Source organism: Zingiber officinale, chromosome 5B (assembly GCF_018446385.1).
Source record: "Zingiber officinale cultivar Zhangliang chromosome 5B, Zo_v1.1, whole genome shotgun sequence".
In the NCBI taxonomy this organism is placed as follows: domain Eukaryota; kingdom Viridiplantae; phylum Streptophyta; class Magnoliopsida; order Zingiberales; family Zingiberaceae; genus Zingiber; species Zingiber officinale.
The window spans coordinates 130,097,386-130,110,739 of record NC_055995.1 but is presented as its reverse complement, the minus strand read 5'-3'; positions in this window follow the sequence as shown (position 1 = coordinate 130,110,739).

Below are 13,354 nucleotides of genomic sequence, written 5' to 3'. Positions count from 1 at the left end.
TCGAGGCGGCGATTATAGCGATCGGGAACTCTTTGTGATCCGATCCTGCTAGAAATGGTGACTAGGGCGTCATCCTTGGGATGGACTTTCGATCAAATATGGTGCTTCCATAGAGTGCCGTAAACTGAAGAAGGAGTGCAGTTTGAGTACATCGGAGAACCAAAGAGAAAAGCTCTATGAAGGCACAGAAGTTGATGGATTCGGGATGTGCGGGTACCTAGCACATGTAGTCACTACCAGGCCAGGACGAGGACCAACAGCTAGCAGAGGTCCGAGTTGTATGTGACTTCCCAGCAGTCTTAGCCTAGCACCAGATCGGGAGATTGAATTTGAGATAGAGATCTTCCGGCAACCCTATTTCCAGCGCCTCCGCATGGCTCAGTGAATCAAGGAACTTCATGAGCACAGAGCTACTTGACAGGGCTTCATCGCCCTAGTCACTCACCATGGGGCGCTGTGAAGAAGAAGGATGGAAGCATGCGACTATGTATAGACTACGAGCCTTGAATCGGTCACGATCGAGGTATCCTCTTCCCGAATAGATGACTGCTCGACCGATTAAAAGGAGCGGTGTTCTCTAAGATTGACCTCGATCGGGATATCACCAAGTCGAGTCAAGGAGGGTGATATCCGAAGACGGCTTCGGGACGGATCACGGACACTATGAGTTCGTAGTCATGCCTTTGGTGACAAATGCTCAACTACATTCATGGATCTTATGAGCAGGGTTCAGGAGTATTTAGATAAGTTTGTTATTGTGTTTATCGATGACATCCTTATCTACTCGGGAACTCGGGAAGAACACTCGAGCACACGAAACTAGTATTACGGACCCTTGATGAGAACCGACTATCAAGTTCACGAAATGTGAGTTTTGGCTAAATCAGTGTCCTTCCGGGTCACGTCATCTCAAAGGATGGTATTATGGTAGATCCAAGATAGAAGCGATAAATGGCGGAGGAGAGAGCGCCAGATCGGGAGCTTTACGGGATTAGCGGGATATTATGATAAATTGTAGAGGACTTCTCGGGATAGCCTCCCCAGCTCTCACCGGGAAGAACAAGAAATTTCGGTGGACGGAGGACTGTGAGAATAGAACTCAAGAGGAGATTGACTAGTGCACCTATTCTGACAGCCAGCTTTGATATATATAGTGGCGCCTCTAAATTGGGATTAGGAGCGGTCGATGCAAGATGGCAAGGTGATCGCCTATGCCTCGGACAACTCAAGGATTATGAGAAGAACTACCCTACTCATGATCTTGAGCTTGCAGCGATAGTGTTCGCTCTCAAAATTTGGAGACATTACTTGTATGGAGCTCGGTGCAGAGTGTATACAGATAGTCTGAAGTACTTCTTCACTCGGAAGGATCTGAATATGCGACAGTGCAGTGGCTAGAGCTAGTCAAAGATTATGACATAGACATCCTCTACCACCGGGAAAGCCAATAGGGTAGCGGATGCCCTTAGCAGAAAATCCGCGCTACTTTATTATCTCTAGCACCATGTCACCACCCCTACGGAAGGAGATCGCGGATTTTGGTCTCGAACTCATCGTCGGACCACTCTACTATGACCTTAGAGTCTACCTTGCTTGGTGATATTCGGTCAGCATCGGGACCCTGAAATTGAGAAAATCAAGCAAGGGCTATCAGAATCAGAACAGAGTGTCCGATAGCGGGGTGTTGTATTTTGGTGATAGACTCGTGTTCCAGATCGGAGGGACTACGGAGGCAGATTTTAGATGAGGCTCACCGGACTCCTATACGATGCATCGAGCTCCACCAAAATGTATCAAGACACGAAGAAACGTTTTTGGTGGCGGGATGAGCGAGACATCGATATGTTAGCATCGCCTCACTGTCGGAGGGTCGAACATCGGCGACGGGAGGAGTCCTGCGGCCTATCTGAGATCCCAGAATGGAAGTGGGAGGATATCTCGATGGACTTCATAGTGGGGCTACCGGAACCACGAATGGTTTTGATGCCATCCGGGTAATAGTCGACAGGTTGACTAAATCACCCCTTTTTAGCTATCAAGATATCCTACTCCATGGAGAAGCTAGCTCATTGTATCTCCAGGAGATCGTCAGACTACATGGAGTCTCACGAACCATCATTTGAGAGAGCAGATTCACATCACACTTACGGGTGTATGCGATCGACGTGGGCACAATTGAAATTGACCTGACATTCCATCCTCGAGACGGATGGCGGGGCGAGTAAATCAGTACTGAAGATATGCTCGGCGTGCCTAGACTTGAGGAAGTTGGTGCAAATACAGGTTTAGCGGAATTTGCATACAACAATGCTATCGGGCCACTATCGGCATGGCACCTTATGAGGCACTCTATGGGCGGAGGTGCGATCACCAATCTGTTGGTATGAGTGGTGAGCGAAGGAACTAGAGATTGAGACAGATCTAGTGGCGGATACCAATGACCATCAGCAGATCCGCCAGAGGATAGAGGGCCGCCAGAAAAGCTATGCTGATACACGACGCAGACCCCTAGAGTTTTCAGTTGGGGATACAGTTTTCCTCAGAGTAGCCCCCATGAAGGGAGTCATGCGTTTTGGGAAGAAAGGCAAGCTAGCTCCCAAATATGTGGGACCATACCGTATCACGAAGAGAGTGGGCAAGGTAGCATATGAACTAGAGCTACCTCAGGAGATGTCAGCTGTCCACAACGTATTTCATGTCTCCATGCTGAAGAAGCATACGCCACCCGTGTGATTGAGCCAGTTGGTACAGGTCCGTGATGATCTCAGCTATGACAGTCGACCTATTCAGATAATAGACCGAGCAGTAAAGAAATTACGGAACAAGGAAGTACCATTAGTCAAAGTCAGCTGGCAAAATCACACAGCAGCAGAGGCGACTTGGGAGACAGAGGCCAGCATGAGACAGAAGTACCCAGAATTGTTTTAAGTTCGGGGATGAAATTTTATAAGGTATGGGGATTGTAACACCCAAAAATTCTCAAAACTGTTTTAGAAATATAGTATGATTTTCTGGAATTTTAGATATTTTTCCGGAATTCGGGAGTAGCAAAAATAATTAGAACCGCAAATAGCTTAGGCGGGAATCGAACCCGAGACCTATGGTGTAAGGGATAATGTTAGTAACCAGTTGAACCCAGCAGGGCCGTGCTGAGAGAAAGGAGAAACGTTTATATTTATATTAGAGTTGGACCGGAATTACCACTTGATATAAATAGGAGGTTTAAGTGGGTTTGGGTTATTTTGATTAACTTGGTTCGGCAATATCAATTCCACCGTGACCTATCCCTCTCCCAAAACCCTTCACCGCCGCCCACTCCCCTTCCTCCTCTTCTCTCGGCGCCCAAGCCCCAAGGGCCCTCGGTTCACCTTCCGGCGACGACTCCAACACAAAAGAGGTTCTTCTCCGCGAGAGGAACGCGAAGACGTGATCGGATCGTCGAGAGGATCGTCTCCACCAGAACTCTAGCGAATAGAATCGTAAGAAATTACGATCAAGAGGTAAGAAACCCCTCACCTGCAGTATAATAGCTTTCGTTTGATTGCATACTGTTCGATTTAGCTATATGCAGGTTTTTCGGCACATAGGGTGTGTTTTAACCCTCCTCGAGGATGTAGGGATCTAGTTGAACACCTCTAGACGGGCCGGACACGTTGTTCCCCTTTAGTTGGAGATTCTAGACGTTGTCGGGTGCCTAGAGGTGATCTCCCCATTAGAGGAGAGAGTTGGAGCACACCAAGTGTTCGGTAAAATGTTAGTGTAGCTAAATACCACCTCGGTTATGTTTAATAGCTCAGTTAGATGCATTAGAGGCATTTAAACCAGCACATTAGTTTAGTTCAGTTTTATGGGACTACGGTCCAATGGGTGGGCTCCACGATCGCCTCTAGGTTCAGATAACCTAGCTCTAGGTTCGAGATAACCTAGAAACGACATGTTATATCGAGTTAGCTATAGATATCGATATTTTATTTTCGGTGGTCTTGGATTAGATATCCATTGGGTTGGACTCCCACATCGTCCCTAGGTTCAGATAGCCTAGACAACCCTAATTCGGGACTTGCAACCCGGGTCTAGTAGGGATCGCGCACAGTAAGTACAGTTGAGGGCCCAACAGCATGTTTAGTATTTTCACCTATTATGTATTAGATTTCAAAACTCAAAATCAATTATGCTAGTTGAGTTTGTTTCTAGTGACAGATTTAGTTTCAGTTAGTTTAGCTTATATTCAGTTCAGTGCTTTTATTGCTTGCTACGATATGATCAGTGCTTATGCCATGCTCATGTGTTGTGCTTTATGATTTCAATATACCATGACTTAGCAAGTTTAGTGCATAATTTCAAATAGCATGCTTTAAAAACCATATTGCACCGAATGCATGTTTTTGTGAGATAGATGGTTTCTTACTAAGCTTTAAGCTTACAGATTCTACTTTTCCTTATACTGCAGATAAAGGTAAAGGAAAGATGGACTAACAGAGGAAGCTGGAGGGCAATGCAAAGATGGTGTGTGTGGCAGGAACTGGAATCAAAGATCTTTAGGGGACTTAAACATTCTAGCTTAGAATTATGAACTTCAGTATTTTGCTTTTTATGCATTTTAAGTTGTTCAATGCTAGAAATTAAAGAACCATGCACTATAACAAGTTAGATTGCTAGTCATATGTTATTAGAGTGTTTATTATGCATTAGATAGTTGTAGTGTGAGGTTTTGGCATGAACCAGTGCTGAAATCAGAGTTTCAGTGCGAAATCAGACACCCCAATCGATCGGTGGATCGATTGGGGGGTCCCAATCGATTGGTGGATCGATTGGGGGGTCCCAATCGATCGGTGGATCGATTGGGGGGTCCCAATCGATCAACTGATCGATTGGGGGGTCCCAATCGATCAACTGATCGATCGGGCAACTTGCTCCGCGAACAGTAAGTTTCTGGATCGATCATCCGATCGATTCAGCAATTTCTGTCGCGAACAGAAGGTTCGGGGATCGATCCCTGGATCGATCGGTCAGTCTGGTTCGATCAGCCGATCGATCCAGAATATCGTCCCGAGCACAGTAGCGTGCTGCATCGATCACTGGATCGATCTAATTTATGTCCCGCGTACAGTAGCCGGCTGAATCGATTTCTGGATCGATCCGACGTTCCAATCGATCAACGGATCGATTGGGAGGTCTGATAATAGCCGGAGAACGTTTATTTCAGCTCCTTGACCATAGGGGATGTAGTATATGTTAGGTATACTTTAGATTACATCCTTCAGTACATGTAGAACCAGGAACAGTTATCAGTTAGCAACTAAAATTTAAATTAGATCAGTTTTCCGCACAGTTAGCACAGCATAACTGTAGCGATCGGCCTTACAGCTTAGTACCTAGAAGGCGGGTCGTTACACTTAAAAGGTAAGAAACCTTTCTAGGAGTTTTGCATGCTTAAAACGAGCAAGGATTTTTCTGATGTATCAAGCTTAGGATAAGTATATTTTTCTTGCGATCCTTTGATCTCAAAAATATATACATTCTCCCAAGTCCTTTATATCGAATTATTTGGACTACCATACCCTTACTTCTGACAACATTTTGATATTGTTTCCAACTACCAAAAATGTTATCTACGTATAGTACAAGAAATACCACCACGTTTCCATCACACCTTTTGTATACATAAGACTTATCCGTTTACTCAATAAATCCATAGGTCTGGATTACTTTGATAAACTGAATGTTCCAAGACCTTGAAGCTTTACATCAGTCCATAGACTGATTGAGCTTGCACACAAGATACTCTTAGCCCTTTGCAATGAACCCTTCTGGTTGCTTTATATGGATGCTTTCTTCAAGACTTCCATTAAGGAATGTTGTCTTGACATCCATTTACCAAATAGATAAAAGTATCCGGATAGACTTAAGCATGGCTACCAGTGAAAAAGTTTCCTTTTTCATCTAGCCTTGCTTTGAAAGTTTCTACCTTCCTGTCTATCCCTCTTTTCCTATTATAGACCTTTTTATACCCAAAGGCTTTTACACCATTTGGTGGTTCTACAAGCTTCCAGATTTTATTAGAATACATATATTCTAATTCTGTTATTCATTACTCTTTGCCAAGATATTGCATCTTTATCTTGGAGTGCTTCGTCATATGTCCGGAGATCAGGTTCATGTCCTCTAGGGATCGAGTCCAAAAACTCTCCCAAAACATGAATCTTTTTAGGTTGTCTAACAACCCTCCCACTACGACAAGACACTTTCTGTAATTGTGTATCATTTGTGATACGTGTTGCAGTTTCCTTGTGGTATCTCATCTTGTACAATTGGTACTAGATTAGACATGTCTTTTATTATTTCCTTAAGAACAAATTTTCTTATGGGCACGTGGTTTATTACATAGTCCTTTTCTAAAAATCGGTCATTGATGCTAACAATGACCTTCTGATTTTTAAGACTATAAACCTACTTTCATTTCTCTAGGATAACCCATAAACAAGTGAATTCCTGTCCAACTTATCATTGTCTCTCTTCAGCATATGTGCTGGACTACCCGAATCCGAATATGCTTCGAAATAGGCTTACGCCTATTCAGCAATTCTATATGAGAGAGTTCGACTTTGGAAGGTACTATATTCACTTCCGTTTCCAGAGTATATCCAAAAATGATTTTGGTAATATTCTAAATAACTCATCAATCTACTTATTTCCATAAGAGTCCTATACCTTCCTTTTCTACACCATTCATTTGGGGTGTACCAGTGCGATTAGTTGGATTGAATCCCTACCTTCGATAAGTGACTCCTAAATTCTCCCAAGAGATACTTGCCACTATGTTCTAACCATAGTGACTTTACTTTAACATTTCTCCGCATCGACCTTGTACTATTTGAACTAATCAAAGTACTTAGTCTTGCGACATTAAGTAAATTTATTTGTATCTTGAATAGTTGTCTATAAAATAGCGAAATATTCAATACTACCTCTTGTCCGGATAGTCATAGGATCACATAAATCAGAATGAACCAATTTCAATATATCTTTGACTCCATACCCTTAAATTTAAAAGCTTCTTGGTTATTTTTTCTTCCAAGTAAGACTCACAGTTGGAAAGATTTCCACTACCAATGAACCCAAAGTTCATTACCAATGAATCCTACTCAGTTAATATAACCTAGCCTTAGATGCCAAAGATATTAATGGTTCATTTCGAAGGTTGCTTTCTTAAAATTAGAAGATGTGTTACTAATTTCCATTTGTTGCATCGTGGGAGTTATTGATTTATAAATTGCCAACCATACCATAACAGATAACTTCCCTCTTTTCTTAATAACAACTTTGTTATTAAAGAGGCAGAATATCAAGTTCTTTGAATAGTTTAGAAGCGAAAACTAGTTCTTTCTAAACTTGGTGCGTAAAGACAATTACTCAAAATCCATGTTTTATTCTTATCAAAAGATAAACATCTCCCACTGCAACGACTACCATTTTTGCAGTAGTGCCCATGTGGACGATGTTTTAATTTTCATTTAGTTGCCGGATTTCCTGAACCTGCAATGAATTTGGAACATGATTAATGGCATCTGTATCTACTCCAGGTTTTGGTAGATAACACCACTAAACATGTTTCAACTAATGAATTAAATACTATATTGTTCTTAGTTCTAAAAGGACAGTCTACCTTAATGTCCAAGTCCTATTTCCAATCATTACAATTGGGACTACTAAGTCTTTTCTATAGTATAACAACTAGGGGATTGACAAACATTTTAAATCCTAAGAATCACAAAAATATTTGGTCAAGATCAATTCTTTAAAATCCCATGAATTTTGTATGTCACGATAGTGTGGACGTATAAAATCAAAGAGGAGATTTTATCCATTAATTTATTATCTCGTCAACTTCTTTATGATTAATAAAATTAATAGTTGATCCATCTTTGATCAAATATTTGGTCAAACTTTGAATTTAAAATAAAATATTGATTCCTCAAACAATGTTATTTAAATTCACCAACACCTCAAACACCGTGAATTTTGCATGCCACGTTAGTGTGACGTATACAAATTCAACATTTGTAAAGGAGGGTTTACCCATTAACTATCCTGTCAACGTATCTTTATGACAAATAAAATTATCTCAACACCGTTAATTTTGTATGCCACGTTAGTGTGAATACAAAATCAATCATTTGTAAGAGGGTTTAACCCTTTAATTTTATTATCTTGTCAACCTAGTTTTAATACAAATTAATAGTTGGTTTCATTTGGTCACACAAATAATAGCGATGACTCGATGGGAGGATACTATTAGATGTGTCTAAGTGTATACCATTACTTGACACTAAGTCCATTAATAAGATTATGCCCTTCCGTTGGGGAAGATCACAGCTCTTAATTAACTTCCTATAGTCATCCAAAATGGAAGTGCTGTACTAGTGATCCACAAACAAGCTCATCCGTTATGGAGGAAGGCACTGAGAGCCACGCGAGCTTGTTTGCATCACTTACAAACCGGTAATGGAGACCATGAGATTTATTTAAATCCCTCTCCACTTAGTTATTTATAAGCGAGGAATTTTAACTATGCTAGCCTACTAGTCATGTATACTAACATGCACACTAACACAATATAAAAGCAATAAATAGAAAATCTAATTTTCAACTATTATGACTTTTATCTCTAGTTGTCCTCCGTGTGTTGTCATCCCAAGTTGCCATATTTGGCCACCGCCATCGGGTCTAGTGCTGTCGATCCATCTTGCTCCTAGTTCCTAGCCTCTGGTCCTTAGAAGGTTCCACGCTTTACAAGATTCGATCCATGACATAAATAGAATTTTACATTTTGATCCTATATTCCATAAAGGAATGTACATGTATCTAGATCAAAATAAAATCCTAATAGAACTAAATATAGCTCCTGCTATATTTTAATACAATCATGCACACGGATAAATGCCCTTGACATGTTCAAGGGTCCAATCACACATAATAACTAAAAGTCATAATAGTTGGATCCTGCGATCCACAAGTTAGCACATCCTACTATTAACTGCCTAAATTATGTATGACATATGCATAATTAAACTAATACCAAATACATAGAGGCAAAACCCTAGCTCGATACCAATTGTTGGTTGCTACTCGGAAAACCTAGAGGTTCCATGTACAAAATTTTGTACAAAGGTCTGAACCTTTCCTAGCTACCATGTGTTCTTTAAATTAAATTTTGGATCGCTGCTGGAACTTAACACGTTTGATCCAAAACTTAATCTATTTGTTCTTTTAGGTTTTGACTTGGATCTCTGGAACTTAACACGTTCGACCTAAGTCACCTTAAGTTATTAATTCCATTAAATATTAATTTCCATAATTGGTTCCCAAGTATTGGCGTGGCGAGGCACATGGCCTTCTTGGATATGGGAGCAACCACCACCGACTAGACAAAACCTTTTATAGAAAGCTAATATTTAATTTCCTAAAATAACTTTAGGTTAACGAAAAGAACAATCAAATCACAAGGAAAGAAAACAAAAGAACACTATATCGAAATCAAATTCAAACTCTAGAATCGTATGCCTCTTGTATTTAGTATTATTTCCAAAAATAACTAGTATGATGCGGAAAGAAAAATTACTAGTTATACCTTTTAGAAAGACCTCTTGATCTTCTACCGTATTCCTCTTCTAACCTCGGACGTTGTGTGGGCAACGATCTTCCGAGATGAGAACCACCAAGCATCTTCTTCTTCCTTACAAGTTTCGGCCATCAAAACTTCTCCTAGGATGAAGAGGTTCGGCCACCACCACCATGCTCCAAGGGATGCTAGAAAAGAGGCTTCTTTTCTCTCCTTCTTCTCCTTCTTAGATCCAGCCACCAAAGCTACCTCCACCATGAGAAGGTTTCGGCCACACAAAGGAGAGGAGAGGAAAGAAAGGGCCGGCCACACCCAAGGAGAAAAGAGAGGAAAAATAGAATAGAGTCGTTCACCTTGAAGCCTCCTCTACCCCCTCTTTTATAATCCTTGGTCTTGGCAAATAAGGAAAATTTAATAAAAACTTCCTTAATTCTTTTGCCATTGAAAAGGAAAATTTATTTAATTAAAATAATTTTCTCTTTTCAAATTATAATAGCTGGCCACTCTTCTCCCCAAAACAATGAGAGTTTTAATTAAAACAAAAATTAAAACTTCCTAATTTGTTTCTAGAAATTTATAAAAATTACTCCAATAATTTTAATCCCTTCATGATTGGTTAATAAAAAGAAATTTTATAAATTAAAATCTTTCTTTTAAACATGTGGATAATTTCCAAAAAGGAAAGTTATCTCTAAAAATTAAAATCTCCTTTCAATCTACAAATAAGGAAAGATATTAAAACTTTTCTTAATCTTTTGTAGAAACTAATAAAAGAGAATTTTTAATTTTCAAACTTTCTTTTAAATCATGAATATAATTAAAAGGAAAGTTTTTACCAAAATTAAAATCAACCTTTTAATCTACAAATAAGAAAAGAGATTTTAACTCTTCTCTTAATCTTTTGTAGAATCTTATAAAAGGAAGGATTTAAATTTTTAAACTCTCTTTTAAATTATATTATCCACATAAGAAAAATTTTAAAATTAAAATTCCTTTTTATTTTAATAGGGACGACCACATGAATTCACCCATGAACATACCCATGGCCGGCCCTAGCTTGGTCTCCAAGCTAGCTTTGCCGACCCCTATAGGATGGGTAAGAAGGTGGGTATAGGTGGGTATAGTACTCTATAATTAAGAGGCTACGATAGGGACCGAGAGGAGGAATTGGTTTTGGTCTCCCGATAAAATTAAGCATCCCGTGCTCGCCCCGAACACACAACTTAATTTTATCAATAATAATTCATTCCACTAGAGAACTATTATTGAACTACCGCACCAATCCCAAATTACATTTTGGGCTCCTTCTTATCATGAGTGTGTTAGTCTCCCTGTGTTTAAGATAACAAATGTCCACTAATTAAGTAAGTTACTGACAACTCACTTAATTAATATTTATCTCCAAGAGTAGTACCACTCAACTTCAACTTCATCGTCATGTCGGACTAAGTCCACCTGCAGGGTTTAACATGACAATCCTTATGAGCTCCTCTTGGGGGCATTCTCAACCTAGATCACTAGGACACAGTTTCCTTCTATAATCAACAATACACACTATAAGTGATATCATTTCCCAACTTATCGGGCTTATTGATTCATCGAACTAAATCTCACCCATTGATAAATTAAAGAAATAAATATCAAATATATGTGTTTGTTATTATATTAGGATTAAGAGCACACACTTCCATAATAACTGAGGTCTTTGTTTCTTTATAAAGTCAGTATAAAAGAAATGACCTCTAATGGTCCTACTCAATACACTCTAAGTGTACTAGTGTAATTATATAGTTAAGATAAATTAATATCTAATTACACTACGACCTTCCAATGGTTTGTTCCTTTCCATTATGGTCGTGAGCTACTGTTTATAATTTATAAGGTACTGATAACATGATCCTCTGTGTGTGACACCACACACCATGTTATCTACAATATAAATTAATTGAACAACTACATTTATCATAAATGTAAACATTTGACCAATGTGATTCTTATTTCTAGATAAATGTTTATACCAAAAGCTAGGCTTTTAGTATACACTCTAACATTGGTACCCTAAGATAATTTTGATGTGATCAAACAAGTTAAGTTAGGTCCTGTTATGTTTAACCCTGTGTCTAAGTGTGCAGGAACATAGGAGCATAGGATGTCGAGCAAAAGACGCAGTTACCGAGAAGGACAGCACGGGAGAGAGCTGATAGACTTGGTGCATCTGAGGGACGATGCTCTGCGGAAGAGTACGTGGGCGGACGAAAAGGAGGCGCGCAACATTTATGAGGGACGAGAAGCCGGAGCGGAAGCTTGCTCGAGAAGGCAGGAAGTTGGGTTTGGGTGAGCTCTATTCTGGATGGCTGAAATTACCCAAGCGAGTGGAGTGGAGCGGAAGACCCAGACCATTGTGAGTGGAACCAAAGCAAGAGGTTGGGACCAAAAGTCAGCAAAAGGCCGACTTTTGGGGCTTGGGACGCCCAGACCAGTTAGAGGCGCCCGGACTCCAGGTGCTCGAAACTCTTCCAAGCGCTTGGAACTCAAAACTTAGCCACATTCGACATGGCACGTACCATTGCATCGGGGATAAAATATTATCTCATTCCAGGTGTTTGGAACCCTTCCAGGCACCCCGAGCAGGGCTATATAAGCAGCCCTACTCCCAGAAGCTAAAACAACAAGAAAAAGAGAAACAACACTTGTACCCGTTCAGTTTTCTATTTAGCTTCTGTTTCTACGCATTCATTGCTATAAAATGCTTCTCCGCCTGAAGGAGAAATTAGTGCGACTTCATCTACTTTGGATTAACAACCTTCCTGGTTGTAACCAAGTAAACTGTTGTGCATCTTTCCTTTTAGTCTCTTTTATTATTCTTATGCAAGTGTTATTTTAATTAACTTATAAGTTAAGAAAGGTTCGTTTGATTAATTTGTGCATGGGCTATTCACTTCCCTTCTAGCCGGCTGCCAAGGGTCTTAACAAGTGGTATTAGAGGCAGGACACTTCAAGATGACTAACCGCCAAATGAAGCACACGAGATGACTGGACCAAGCATTTACCCACCAAAGTTTGAGGGGGAGTTCGTGAGCTGGAAAAAGTGAATGGAGGTATTTTTTAAAACCGATTTTGAATTACTTTTAATAATGAAGTTTGGTTTTGTAGCACCCAAAGGTAAGAAAGAATACCAGTGGATGAAGAAGGAGCATGCCGACTTTATGGCCAACGACAAAGTAGAATTCCATCTGCTGAGCGCCCTACCGCCACAAGAAGTCAACTGAATCGGCACCTATAACTCAGCAAAGGAGCTTTGGGAGAAGTTTCTTGAGCTACACGAAGGGATGTCTGAAGCTAAGCTCGCGAGACAGGATCTACTAAGGAACCAGCTGAGTAACATAAAATTGGAAGTAGAAGAAACTGTTGGACATCTTCACTTGAGAATGAAGGAACTAATCACCGAACTCACGAATCTCGAAGAAAAGATAAGCAACCAAGATTCACTAAGGTACGCGCTTAATGCATTTCCTAGAACTACCGAGTGGGCATCATTAGTAGATGCTTACTATATATCTTAAGATTTAGAATCTGTCACCTTAGAAGAAATGTTTTCAATATTTGAAGTCCATGAAACGAGATGTGCAAATTCGAAGAAGGAGCTGAAGTACAATATTCCCCTCAAGGCGAAGATAGATGAACTAGATTTAGAATCCTCTCTCGACGACGATGACAAAACGGCGATGATGG